The sequence below is a fragment of the Sinocyclocheilus anshuiensis genome, unplaced genomic scaffold, assembly GCF_001515605.1.
Source record: "Sinocyclocheilus anshuiensis isolate Anshui unplaced genomic scaffold, SAMN03320099.WGS_v1.1 scaffold2216, whole genome shotgun sequence".
Lineage (NCBI taxonomy): Eukaryota > Metazoa > Chordata > Actinopteri > Cypriniformes > Cyprinidae > Sinocyclocheilus > Sinocyclocheilus anshuiensis.
Window position 1 is genome coordinate 403,211 of NW_015545525.1, and position 15,693 is coordinate 418,903.

General features: G+C 35.2%; 1 long non-coding RNA gene across 1 annotated transcript in view; it reads left to right on the forward strand.

Moving 5' to 3' along the window:
• The window catches only part of LOC107698311 (uncharacterized), an 8,839-nt gene extending 2,948 nt beyond the window's left edge, over positions 1–5,891 (forward strand). Inside the window, exons 2-3 of the long non-coding RNA XR_001635335.1 lie at positions 3,131–3,332; positions 5,587–5,891. This is a non-coding gene — a long non-coding RNA (uncharacterized LOC107698311). The remainder of the gene's footprint in view (positions 1–3,130; positions 3,333–5,586) is intronic.
• Positions 5,892–15,693: the final 9,802 nt, after the last annotated feature.

A 15,693-nucleotide genomic window follows, 5' to 3' on the forward strand; every position in this document is an offset into this window, starting at 1 on the left:
CTGTAGATCTAAAATAAATATGAATATGCATTAATTCATCTCACTAACAAAAAACACACACACAGATTCAGTACTCCTCAAAATGAATAAAAATAATGCAACTCAGAATATGACGCAAACCTGCAATAATTAAATGTTAAACAACACAAATATTCTTTATGTATTTAATCCCATTCTATTTGCTTCTGACCTTCGATGATCCAGTTCAACCGTACTAATAAGCACAAATTACTCTAGACAAACACTGATGTCTTTTTTTATTGCTGAAGTGTGTTGAAATGTCGTCTTCTGTATTCTACTGTACTTTCCCTTCAGCCTGAGGCTTATTCATTTCACGTTTGGTGTGAAAAGGCTTTTATATTTGCCAAAAATAGAACTTTTTTATTTTAAAAACAAACAAGCAAGCCCTGTCCAGATTTAAAAAGTAGCACAAAAGTAACGTAACGCATTACTTTCCATAAAAAGTAACTAAGTAACGTAATTAGTTACTTTTTTTATGGAGTAATGCAATATTGTAATGCATTACTTTTAAAAGTAACTTTCCCCAACACTGGTTACAACTAACCCCGTGTTACTTCGTGCCCCGTGCTCCCCTAATGTAAAACTAACATCTTAGAGACGTCTGTCAGATGTTTGTACACAGCAGATGCTTTCCAGATCTTTAACAGACCTCTCGCAGACGCACTTGTGCTATCTGGGATGAAAGAACTCGTGTGCTCATTATGCTTAATAGTGATATTATCGTACTATATAAAATGGTGCCAGTAAGATTGTTTTAACATGGTCTTTTACTGACCAATTTAAATTGGCCACACCCACAGGAAGTTAAATTGCGTAAACGAATTGGAATGACAGGAAAGAGAATTTACTAAACTGCGTTTTGTGACATGACACGTGCATGGACCACAAAAGTTAATTCAAATATTTATTAAATACAGATTTCTACTAATAACGTTTTAAACGTGTATCTGTCTATCTACACTACCGTTTAAAACTTTGGGGTTGGTGAAATGTTTTAATGTTTTTGAAAAAGTCTCTTCTGCATTAATTTGATAAATGCAGTGAAATATTATTATAATGTAAAACAGCTGTTTCTATGTGAATATCTGTTAAACTGTAATGTATTTCTGTGATGCGCAGCTGTATTTTCAGCATCATTACTCCAGTCTTCAGTGTCACATGATCTTCAGAAATCATTCTAATATTATTATCAGTGTTGAAAACATTCATATTTTTGTGGAAACTGATACATAAATTCTTCAGGATTCATAGATGAATAGAAAGTTCAAAAGAACCACTTTTATTTGAAACAAAACATGTAACATTCTAAAATGTCTTCAATGTCACTTTTGATTGATTTATTGCGTGTTTGATGAATAAAAGTATACATTTTTTTTAACCGTGTGTAGGTGCGTCTATAGACACAGCGTTCATGACCTCAGTATTTCTTCACTCTCTTCACACACAATGACATTGCGTCACAAAGCCACTGATAAACTTTCATATAATTAGACAGAAAATCCCCGTCTTTGTTCACATTGTGTGCAGGTGTGAGTGAACTGACGTCTTTCGCAATCAGCACAGAAAACGCCAAAGCACTGTTGCTATTGTTAACTATTAAGCATTTTGAAAAATATTAAATGACAAAACCTGAAGGAAAATGGGAAATTTAGAAGAAATTAATTTTAGAAATGACTAAAGAGGTTTAAAAACATTTCATCTAATATTTAATTTCAGCCTTATTTCGATGAAATATAAGTTGAGGTGCTACAATTGACTAAAACTGAAATAAAAATAAAGCTAAATGGAACTTTAGAACGTTCTCAGAACATTCTGGCAAGATTCTCTCAAAAAAACATTGTTACAATAATGTTAATCGAATGTTTGTTCAAAGTTATCTGGTCTTTAATAACGTTCTCAATGTTAGCACAAAAAACTTATTTATGTATCATTCATGGAACTTTTTTTTCTGAAACATTTTAGGTTTTTATGTTTTCATAATGTTTAAAAGTGACTGAATGAATGAATGAATGAATGATGCATTTTCATATGACTAATGAAAGAGGTTTAAAAACATTTCAGCTAATATTTTATTTAATTTCAGCCTTATTTCAATGAAATATAAGTTGAGGTACTACAATTGACTAAAACTGAAATAAAATTAAAGCTAAATAGAAATATAAAAAAACTACTAAATACTAATCAAATTAGCTGAAGCACATAAGAAAATTGCTAACAAACTAAACCTTGGAAAAAAGCTACTTTACACACACGTGTGTGTATATGTGTGTGTGTCTCTCTGCGCGCGTGTGTGTGTGTCTCTCTCTGTGTGTGTGTGTCTCTCTCTGTGCGTGTGTGTGTGTGTGTGTGTCTCTCTCTGTGTGTGTGTGTGTCTCTCTCTGTGTGTGTGTGTGTCTCTCTCTGTGTGTGTGTGTGTCTCTCTCTGTGTGTGTGTGTGTCTCTCTCTGTGTGTGTGTGTGTCTCTCTCTGTGTGTGTGTGTGTCTCTCTCTGTGTGTGTGTGTGTCTCTCTCTGTGTGTGTGTGTGTCTCTCTCTGTGTGTGTTATTATACACGCACGAGTTGTCCATGGACCGAATTGTCCATTTAGTAAAGAATTGATTTATGGTACTAAATTACAAAAATTCATATCTAGAGAATAATAATAAACTTTATTTATGGAAAACTTTACAAAACTCTATACTTACAATTGTGAGGGGAAATCTACATAAATGTGGAGAAAAATATTTCTAAACCACGAACACTGGTTTAATCAAACCGCCCCACCAAAAAAGCCTATATATAATAAATAATATTTTACACCTATTCAAAATGATGGTACAAGTAAATAACATGAACGGTAAATAAGCAATAAAAAAAAGTATAATTAAATCCAAGTACAGTGAGAATGACATGAATAGGCCTAGAGAACATTTACCCCAGTAGAGCAGTGGTAAAGGGTAGTTAATGTCCACATGGGGGCAGTAACGCATCAGGAGCCGCAGAAACCTGAGATCCTCTGAGCGTCTGCTGCTGTTTGAGGAGGTCTGAGCTCAGTTTCTTCAGAAATTATGTGGTTTGATTTTGAGTTTTTTTTTCTTCTCTTTTCTTCTCACTTTGCTTCATTCTGCAGACACTGAAGTGTTGCGACGGTCCAACAGGACTCAGACAGAACATGATAACCCTGAGACCCGAGAGCTGCGAGTGTGTGTGTGTCATTGTGTTTGTCAGCATCGAGTCGAATGCTATTGTCAAATCCAGCACTTTCATTCTTGTGTTCAGTAACCGGCTCCACCGGACGCACCGGTTCCCGCGGTTTCTTTACATAAGATCAGGTCAGCGTCTGAACTCACCTGAGCGACACTCGTTTATGTAAGACTCACTCCAGACACCTGTTAGTAAAATCACATTCATATCACTCAACTCTGTGCAGATCGTCGCAATATTACATATTCATAAAGAAAACAACTTTAAAACTCACCACCGCCACTGAGTGGTTGCCAGGCTGTTGCTATGCGGTTGCTAGGGCATTTATATGCAGTTGCTAAATTGTTTTGCATGGTTACCACCAGTGTTGGGGAAAGTAACTTTTAAAAGTAATGCATTACAATACCGCGTTTACTCCATAAAGTAACTAATTGTGGTACTTAGTTACTTTTTATAGAAAGTAATGCATTGTGTTACTTTTTGTCACCTGAGCTGAGCTTGCTTATTTATTTTTAATAACAAAAAACCCATGTTGTGTTTTTGTCATCTGTAAAGGCCCTTTCATACCAAAAAAGAAGTGAATAAGCCTGTCAGTCAATAAATGGGAAAACTGGTGTTACTTATATGAAAAAGTAACTCGTATTTTCTTGCTCATTAAAAAGTAATGTTACTTTACTAGTTACTTGAAAAAAGTAATCTGATTGTTACTTGTAGCGTTACACCCAACGCTGGTTACCACCTTGTTGTTATGCTATTATTTAGTTAGGAGTTCTAAATGATTGTTAATGAGTTGCTGTGCAGTTGCTAGGGTGGTCTGAATGGTTGCCAGGGTGTTGCTATGCAGTTGCTAAACGTGTTTTGAACGATTGTTAATGATATTTGTGTTGTGCTTTTAGTTAGGAGTTCTAAATGATTGTTAATGAGTTGCTGTGCAGTTGCTAGGGTGGTCTGAATGGTTGCCAGGGTGTTGCTATGCAGTTGCTAAACGTGTTTTGAACGATTGTTAATGATATTTGTGTTGTGCTTTTAGTTAGGAGTTCTAAATGATTGTTAATGAGTTGCTGTGCAGTTGCTAGGGTGGTCTGAATGGTTGCCAGGGTGTTGCTATGCAGTTGCTAAATGTATTTTGAATGATTGTTAATGATATTTGTGTTGTGCTTTTAGTTAGGAGTTCTAAATGATTGTTAATGAGTTGCTATGCAGTTGCTGAGGTACTCTGAATGATTTATGGTTGCTAGGGTATATATGATGTGTGGTTCCTAGTGGATTTCTGTACGGTTGAAGCAGTATTTTGCATGGTTGCCAGGATGTTGCTATGCGGATACTAAAGTGTTCAGACTGGTTACTATGTGGTTGCCAGGGTATTGCTATGCATTTGCCAAAGCATTTTTGCACAGTTGCCAAGGTGCTGATGTGTACTGAGTGGCTGGTGAGTGGTTGCAAAGTATGTTGATGTATGCAGTTGCTAAGGCATTCTAAATGGTAGTTAGCATGTTGCCAGGGTGTTGCTATGCAATTGCTTTTAATATATTATGTTTAGTACTACAATATGCAACACTTGCTATGATGTTAGTTAGAAGTTCAGAGTGGTTGCTAATTGCATTTATGTGGTTGCTAGGGTGTTTCTATGCAGTTACTAAGGCATTCAGAGTGTATTTAGCGTATTGCTAGCGTGTGGTCTGAGTGGTTGCCAGGGCGTTGCTATGCAGTTAATAAGGTGTTCTGAGCAGTACTAAGCATGTTGCTAGGGCATCTGAGTGGTTGCCAGGGCGTTGCTATGCAGTTACTAAGGCATTCAGAGTGTAGTTAGCATGTTGTTAGGGCATCTGAGTGGTTGCCAGGGCGTTGCTATGCAGTTACTAAGGCATTCAGAGTGTAGTTAGCATGTTGTTAGGGCATCTGAGTGGTTGCCAGGGCGTTGCTATGCAGTTACTAAGGCATTCAGAGTGTAGTTAGCATGTTGTTAGGGCATCTGAGTGGTTGCCAGGGCGTTGCTATGCAGTTACTAAGGCGTTCAGAGTGTAGTTAGCATGTTGCTAGGACATCGGAGTGGTTGCCATGGCGTTGCTATGCAGTTGCTTGTAATCTCTTTTGTGTTGCACTTGCTGTTCTGTTGAGTTTGGAGTGGTTGCTAATGCATTTTTATGTGGTTGCCAGGGTGTTGCTATGGTGTTCTGTATGATTGTTAATCTGTTGCTAGGACACCTGAGTGGCTGCCATTACTCAACTACATTTTTATGTTAGTTAAGTGGCAGAAATTGAGCGTGTAATTAGGATGTGTTCGTATTTCTTCTAACTCAATTAAAGCTGTGACTAGCTGGTGTAGTCTAGAGTAGTCATAATGACGCCTAGTAAATCATATTTTTCATATTTAATTTGTAGGTTTCCCAGCAAGCACATTTCTGAGATTGGTGAGATTTTGGAGCCGGTTTTGATCAATGCCACGCTCCGTTTACTGCAGGATCTAGTTAAACCAGTCTGTGCCACGAGCGGGAAGAAGCTAAAGTAGACCTGATGCAGGTTTATCTGCTCATCCAGATCAGCCCGTGAACGTGAACTCAAGGTTGTGTAAACAAGTCAAAAACCACATACCACCAGAACTGGTTTGGGAAATAAACTCATTTCAGCCGAATATGCAGAATATGTGTGTTTGAGACGATGCGCGTGTGTGTTCATCGTGTGTCACGAGTCTCTTCACTAACGTCTCAGGCTTGTTTTTAAGCCCATACATAGTAATGCATCAGTTCTAATAAATGTATATGGTAATGTACACCTACTATATTAATAAAATCATCTTACACACTCTCTACATTTAAAAACTTACAATTATAAGCGTTCTACACTAATGCGCTTTCTTCACTGTAGCTCATGCGCACACAGACATTCAGGAGCACAGAAACTTCTCAGCAATGAAAAACTTCCCCGCAATGACGTTGATTATGTGATTTAAAGGTTACAATAACCTTTGTCTGCGGTCAAAGTCGCTGCCAGAGTCTTACCGTAAAAAACACAAACATTTCATAACTGCATGATGTCATTAAATCACTCTCCTAATGTCATACTGTAGACACACTTTTTATAATATTTATCAGTAAAATGTATGTTTTTAAATTTGACTACATTTTCTAAAAAAACGAATAATTCCAATAATAACTTTCATTGCGTATGTTTGCAGTAACGTACAGGTGAATAATATTTTATTTGCAAATTATTTTATTTACAATTTTGTGTGAAATATAAATAGTATAAGTTGTAAGTGTAATTATGCAAAATATAATGCGTGTAAAAAAAAAAATCATGTATCTGGGCAAATAATACTGAACTTATAATGAATTTATTTTAATGAATTGCTAATCTGCAACATAAAACAAATGCTGTATACAATATAGAGCAATTTACAATTCATAAATTATTTCATTCATATTTTAAACCTTTTTGCGCAGAAATTTAGCATACATTTTTGTTTTATTTTATTAATATAATTTGCATAATGTAATGTTATATATAAAATATTATGCATAAAATATACTATATTTGCATTGTTTCATAAATTTGCACATTGTTTAAAATGTGTTACATTTGTAGTATTTTAAATTGTTTTTTAACTTGATATTTTTTAAATAAATTGCATTGTGGGATACATTAATGCCATCTGGCATTTGTGTGCTACACACTTTCGCAAAAAAATGTATATATTTGGCATTTAAAAAAAATTAGGTTTAATTTTGTCCTTTTTTGTTTTATTGCTAGTAAATAATTTTAATATATATATTTTTTTTTTGTATAAATTGCATTGCATTCTGGGATACAGTATTCCATGCAGTCTGCTTTGGTTGTGTGATTTATTTTAATGTTTAGATTTTTTTTTATTTTTTATTGTTTGTTACTTTATTCATTTTAACATGCATTTTTGTCTATTTAATATTTTACTATATGCATTGCATTGTGGGATACAGCATCAAAGTGTGCTCTGTTCACTTGATCAGATCAGATGTAATAGGTTCTTCAGGTTTTTCTGCGCCAATGTAAATAACATCTAGCACAGTGCATTTGCTGTAATTATTTTCCATTAAAACTGTAGCCTAATGATGTTAATGACATGATAGCAGTTAGGGTGTGATGTGAGCGCGTGTGTGTATTCTCACACACACTCATGTACCTGTGGAGCAGGTGTATTTGGCGGCGCTCCAGCAGTGCAGCGGGTCACGTCTCTTACTGGAAAGTGTGTGAGCGCTGCCCGTAAGCCACGCCCTGTGGGCAGAGCCTGCACTCTGATTGGCTGCGCCTGATCCACTGAACATGCCTCAGATCCAGTGTTGCCAACTTAGCAATTTTGTTGCTAAATGTAGCAACTTTTTAGACTACCCTAGCAACTTTCTTCCAAAAGCACCTAGCAACAAATTTAGCTGTTTTTAAAATTTATTTGGCAACTTTTAGCAATTTAAATGTAGCAACTTTTTAGACTACCCTAGCAACTTTCTTCCAAAAGCACCTAGCAACAAACAACAAAGTTTTTAAAATTTATTTGGCAACTTTTAGCAACTTTTGATATGTGACACTCAAACGATAAAACGACATTTTCCAGCTAAATTACACAAAAAAGAGGAAACCAAAGATGCTTAGCAGTACACACAACACATGAATTAATTTAGCTGCTGTTTTCAGTTGTTCAATTTAATAATAATAATCATTGAATCATTGTTCATTTATGATAAACCTTGTTAGTAGCTTGTGATTGTTGATCAGTTTGTACACCGTTAGAAAAATAGCTAGAAAAATGGAAAAGGTACTAGTAATTTTCCAGGACATATCTGTTATCCATTATACGTTGTAACCCTGTAACCCGAAAACACAAAATACAATGCGCAATTTAAAATGCAGGTAAAAAAAAAACCTGTGTAAAATCAATACAGAAAATTCCGTCATATTAACATAGTAAGATTGTGCCCTGTTTTTACAGACTCTTCTTAAGAGTGTAGCATACTAACTAACTACTAATACACTGCTTAAAATTATAATTGTTCAGAATGTATAGTTTTACTAGTTTACTAGCTAATAAAAAATCTTAAATTGTTCAATAATTCAATGTTTTATTTAAAAATACAGTTATTTACATTGTAATATTATATTATGCATTTACATTATTTTATTAACAAATCTAAATAAAAAAACTGCTCACCCTGCTCACGGCGTCATCAAACTAAGCCTTTGCCTCTTTGTTTATTTTGAATACGAAAAATAATTAAAAAAAAGTACGTCTTTAACGGCCAACGAGGAGCTAAAAAAAAAAAATATATATATATATATTTTTAGATAACACTAAATAGCGGATTTATTTATAGACAGAAATTAAATCATACATTCTGTATGTTTTACACCCTGATTCAGGGAAAATAGAATTTTGTTCCTAGCACTTCCAGAGTTCTGATCCAAAACGCCACCTAGTGTCGGGCGGATGTGTGTCTGTGCGCCTGAGTCAGTGTTGCCAATTTAGCAATTTTGTTGCTAAATTTAGCAACTTTTCAGACTACCCTAGCAACTTTTTCTTCCAAAAGCACCTAGCAACAAATTTAGCTGTTTTTAAAATTTATTTGGCAACTTTTAGCAACTTTTGATATGTGACACTCAAACGATAAAACGACATTTTCCAGCTAAATTACACAAAAAAGAGGAAACCAAAGATGCTTAGCAGTACACACAACACATGAATTAATTTAGCTGCTGTTTTCAGTTGTTCAATTTAATAATAATAATCATTGAATCATTGTTCATTTATGATAAACCTTGTTAGTAGCTTGTGATTGTTGATCAGTTTGTACACCGTTAGAAAAATAGCTAGAAAAATGGAAAAGGTACTAGTAATTTTCCAGGACATATCTGTTATCCATTATACGTTGTAACCCTGTAACCCGAAAACACAAAATACAATGCGCAATTTAAAATGCAGGTAAAAAAAAAACCTGTGTAAAATCAATACAGAAAATTCCGTCATATTAACATAGTAAGATTGTGCCCTGTTTTTACAGACTCTTCTTAAGAGTGTAGCATACTAACTAACTACTAATACACTGCTTAAAATTATAATTGTTCAGAGTGTATAGTTTTACTAGTTTACTAGCTAATAAAAAATCTTAAATTGTTCAATAATTCAATGTTTTATTTAAAAATACAGTTATTTACATTGTAATATTATATTATGCATTTACATTATTTTATTAACAAATCTAAATAAAAAATATTTTTTTGGTTGAGATCTGATGCAGTGACACAATTTTACGTCATGATTACGGAATGACGTCATCACATGATGACATCAAAATGTCATTTAGCAACTTTTAGCAACAAATCAACCTTCCTTTAGCAACTTCCACTGAAAATTAGTTGGCAACAGTGCTCAGATCCACTCTAGACTGATTAAACCAGCAGCGTTCACTTTCCCAGAGTCCTTCTGCTCCACACATCAAATATAAACGCCGTCTCTCTGTGGATCTCTCCACTAAAGTGCTACTGTAATGAAAAACCACACGCATGACGAATGAGCAAAACATCTGGCATGCTTCCATTGGTGGTGTTTATTGGTTTTGATAAACAATCATAACTGATTATGTAGGAGTGTCCGAAGCGCTTTACCGGCAGCGTGTGTTTATATTCTGATATTTAACGTTTTATTGGCTGTGTTGTAGTGTAAACTTCACACCTGTTCATGCATGTATTTAGTGTTTAATGTCCACCGGCTAACATGAGAAACACATTCTGACTGTTTTCACTCGCATACCATTAGTACACTTCATAGTGTACTAGATCAAGAGTAGTATGTTTTGTCTAATCTAGTATGGAAGGCCTGTATTATTTCTGCAGGATTTGTTTGCATCCGTTCGTGTTTTTTACCCACAAAACAGAGGAGGAGGTGCTTTTGGATTTCCATTTCAGTTTAAGTTTGCAAACCCAAAAGTTACATCATTTTGACTTTTTTAAGCTGAATTTATTTAGCAAGTGCTAACATGCTAATGCTAACGGTAAACAACAAAGGGGTTTATGGGATCAGGAGTTCACTAAGTCTTAAACCATAAAATCAAAAACTAATTTTCATTTGGTTTAACTTCATGTACTAACATAACGAAAAAATAAAATGTTAAAAAAAAACTATAGATACATATTTTTGCATTGCACTAAACAAGATTACTGAAGCTTTAACTAAAATTAAAGTGAAAACAGGAAAATATAAAAAATGAAAACAAAGCCTTTAAAAAAGATTAAAAATGACAAAAACACACAACTAAATTACTGACACTTTAACAAATGAAAATGGATAATATAAAATATTCAAAATATTAATAAAATGTATACTAGTCATGATAACATGAATAAAACTGACAGAAATACTCAAGATTGCTAAAACATTCAAATTTAAATGTAAATAATTAACTACAATAATAATAACTAGTAATAAATAGTAAACTAGTTCAAAATATTTATAAAAACTATAATAGTCACTTAAAGTTAAATTATAAAAACATGCAACAATAACCAAAATTAACTAAAATTTTAATGAAAATGAGAAAATATAAAAAACTAATTCAAAATAATAATAAACTATAGAATAAATCACAGGATAAAATTACTTCAAAATTTAAATGAAAATATCAAATAATTCAAAATATTAGTAAAAACTAATGTTTTTTAAAATTATTAAAAATGACAAATGCAACAATTACTAAAACTACAATTTAAATGAATGTTAAAATAAAAAAAAACTATAGTAGTCATATTGGAAAAAAAAAAACAGGCAACTAAACTAAAACTAGCTCAAATGTAAACAAAAATGGAAAAATATAAAAGTATTAATAAATTCAAAATATTCATAACTATAATAGCATCTCGGTACTAAAACTGTTAGGTTTGTATTTTAGCGCTTTTATTGTATGTTAGCAGTATCCTGGAGCATCATGGGAAGAGCAATCAACCAGCACTGATATCTTACAGCAACAACAGCTTGATTCAAAACAATATCAGTGTGCCGATCGCTCACCGGTTTCCCAGCATGCCCCGCTGCGGCGTGTTTAAAGTGCGCTCGCGTGCATCATTCGCTTTTATCTGGCTGATAAAGTGTTTTTACCGTGAAGAAAGTCACTGCTCCGCCTGTTTACCGTTCACTTCCACTGACTTTAATGGCTTAATATTAAACTCAAACACGCGACCTCTGACCCCAGTGTTTGTAGTCCGAATCTAACAAAAGAGTGTTGAGCATCGGGCTGCACTGTGATGTTTTGCTAATCGGCGATCGCTAGCATGTGACGTGTGTTTGGATCAGACAGCAATGAAAACACTTGTTGACACACACTCGAATGATGACTGGACGAGCGCTGACCTCAATTACATAACGACTCAATTACACACACTGACACACATACACACACACTCACACTCTCACACACAAACACACACACACACACACACACTGACACACACTCACACTCACACAGACACGCACTCACTCTCACACACACTCACTCACACAGACACACACACACACACACACACTCACACACACTCACACTCTCACACACACACTGACACACACACACAGACACACACACACACTCACACACACTCTCACACACACACTGACACACACACACAGACACACACACACACTCACACACACTCTCACACACACACTGACACACACACACAGACACACACACACACTCACACACACTCTCACACACACACTGACACACACACACAGACACACACACACACTCACACACACTCTCACACACACACTGACACACACACACAGACACACACACACACTCACACACACTCTCACACACACACTGACACACACACACAGACACACACACACACTCACACACACTCTCACACACACACTGACACACACACACAGACACACACACACACTCACACACACTCTCACACACACACTGACACACACACACAGACACACACACACACTCACACACACTCTCACACACACACTGACACACACACACAGACACACACACACACTCACACACACTCTCACACACACACTGACACACACACACAGACACACACACACACTCACACACACTCTCACACACACACTGACACACACACACAGACACACACACACACTCACACACACTCTCACACACACACACACACTCACACTCACACAGACACGCACTCACACTCTCACACACACACTGACACACACACACACACACTAACACACACTCACACTCACACAGACACGCACTCACACACACACACACACACACACACTGACACACACACACACTCTCACCACACACACTCTCACACACACACACACACACACACACACACACACACACACGGACACACACACACACTCTCACACTCACACACTCACCGCCGCTATCGGGAACTAACACCCGTTTCACACGGTTTTGACGTCACGCTGCTCCTTCCAACATTAAACTCATGTTTATGTCAAAGAAAACGTAAAAACGTTAGCATAATCCTAACGGTTCAGCTTTAATGGCTAATACCAAGCTAACACATTTAGCTCATAAAAAACATTGTGGGAATGCTGTTTTGAAATGTTTCTAAAATGTTCAAATGTCCAGTTTTCTTGTCGTGATCAGAACGCTACAGAAACGTTTCTTATAACATTCTAACTATTCGAAAGTTTATTTTAAATACTCCAAGAATATTAAAATGTCCAATTTTCTTGTCGTGATTAGAGCATTATTTAAAGTATTAACTTTATTTTCACCCAAAATATAACCGTATTTGAACATTCATTCTTTAATATTGTAAGAATATTAAGACGTCTTGTTTTCATGTCGTGATTTAAACGTTATTGAAAGGTTACTAAAACGTTACTTACAATGTATAGCAAAAGTTCCATAAACGTTACTTTAAGAGGACCAAAGTAATGTTGATTATTTTAGTGTACACCTGTTGACATTTAGCCCCTTAATTAAACTTTTTATTTTTATTTTTATTATAGCATATTTTACTGTATTCTGAGGATGTTTTTATAATCGTAGCCCTCAGATGAAGGAAACGCGTGCACTAGCAGGATGTTTATCTGCGTTTTTCCCGTTCCGTGCAGCTCTATCTTTATCTAATTATAGATATTTTTATGAATATCCATAAAAGTGTTTCTCTCATAAATGTTGTTTGCTGCTTTATGATGTCACCGCTAAACAGGAAGCAGAAATCATTCATGCTAGGAAACTTTCACAATATACTGTACAGTAAATACAACTTTGTTATGTTTGTGCTTTTGGAAATTGATCTTTACTGTAAACTTTACTTAATGTGTATTATTTTGCAGTTCAGGCTGATTTTGAGGACAATATTTGTGCTTTCTGCGAGTGTAATTGTTGATTTGATTATTTGGGTTGTTTATTCATGTGTGCTGCACTGTGATGGTGAACTTTGAGTGTATTTCGAGCATATTGTCAGCTTGTTTCACAGATAAATGTGTGTTGATCAGATTCATCTGAGCAGGTCAGTGGGTTCAGTCATGGAGAACAACATCAGAGCCATAAACACACTTGATATCACGGATGAATGCTTACAAACACACACGTGAGGAAGCGAAGGCTCGGCCTGTTTGTGCACTAAATCATTTTATTAGCTGTCAGATTCAACCAAAACATCCGAACTGATCAACAACAAGAGGTGAGAGTGTGTGTCTGTGTGTGTGTGTGTGTGTGTGTGTGTGTGTGTGTGTGTGTGAGAGAGTGTGTGTGTTTGTGAGCGAGAGAGTGTGTGTGAGTGTGTGTTTGTGTTTGTGTTTGTGTTTGTGAGAGAGTGTGTGTGAGTGTGTGTCGCTGTCATTCCTGAAGCGTTGCTCAATTCTGGAAAAGCTGGAGTCGCAGCAGATGAACGGTTGAGCCCCACAACCATCACACACTCACTCGCTGTGCAGAAGGGTGGAGAAACTCCAGCAGAGCCGTTTGAGTGATGAAGACATGAGCAGATCAGCTTACATCCGACAGACGAGATGAACCAGTCCACAAAACCACATTACAGACATTAATTACTACACACACGACTGATTCAACACACTGACATACAGAACACTCACGAGAAATTAATACTTTACTGCCACTTTTTATTGATTTAATGCGTCCTTGAATTAAAGACATTTATAATGTGACAAAAGATTTCTGTTTCAAATAAATGCTGTTCTTTTTAACTTTCTGTTCATCTGTGAATCCTGAAAAATAAAATATATCACAGTTTCCACAAAAATATTGTGCAGCACAACTGTTTTCAACATTGCTAATAATCAGAAATGTTTGTTGAGCAGCAAATCAGCATATTAGAATGATTTCTGAAGATCATGTGACACTGAAGACTGGAGTAATGATGCTGAAAATACAGCTGCGCATCACAGAAATAAATTACAGTTTAACAGATATTCACACAGAACACAGCTGTTTTAAATTATAATAATATTTCACAGTTTTTACTGTATTTTTGATCAAATAAATGCAGCCTTGGTGAGCAGAAGAGACTTCTTTCAGAAATATTAGAAATCTTATTTACTCCAAACTTTTGAATGGTAGTATACATGGAGTAAAGCTATTAAATCAAGCTAAATGTTGTTTACGTGTCCTAATGTTCAACACTGTGACGTTGTGCTTGTTATTTCCAGTTAAATGCGCTGCTTTGACCTTTATGACATCATATCTGACAAGCGTTGGTTTATGAGTTTCTCTGGCAGGCTTTATCAGGATTCATGACACTCACTCGTTTATCAGCCTCGTCCAGATCAATAGTTCAACTCTTTTATGGGAAAAGTCATTTTGATCATTTTAATCGAAATACCTAGCAGATAAACTAAGCAATGTGACGTCTGTTAGCAGTTCGATTGAAAGAGGGTCATAAAATGTGCATTGCAACAATTGTTATTATATATATTATGTTTCATATATAAATTAAATGTATTATTACTAACATGGTAATAATATATAATATATATATATATATATATATGTATATACACTTATCTCATTTAAAGGTTACATATCTTATTATTATTACTATAACTCTATATTATATATAATAAAATATTTTAAATGTATTTTTATTTGTATTTTTACTTTTCTGTATTAATTCATTTATTTAAATATATTTTATTTATTTATTTATTTATTTTACATGTTTGTTTTTTTTTGTTAACCCATGAGGCGATTTCTGTAAAATCTGCTGTTATTCTCCACTTCCTGTTGGTGCTAATGATGACAGATGAGATCTTGTTCATATCTCCATTCTTTCAGTGAGTTTCTGATGCTTCACTTTTGTGATTTTAAATCTGTTGTGAGGAAACAAAGCTCTGTCTTCCTGTATGTCTGTGACATAACAGCAGAACAGTGACGGGCGTGTGTGGATTCATTCATCCGCTTCCCATCAGAACAAACAACAATACAGACTTTCCTGAAAGTAACCGAGCCGCTCTGCAGATCCTCTGCTGTCATC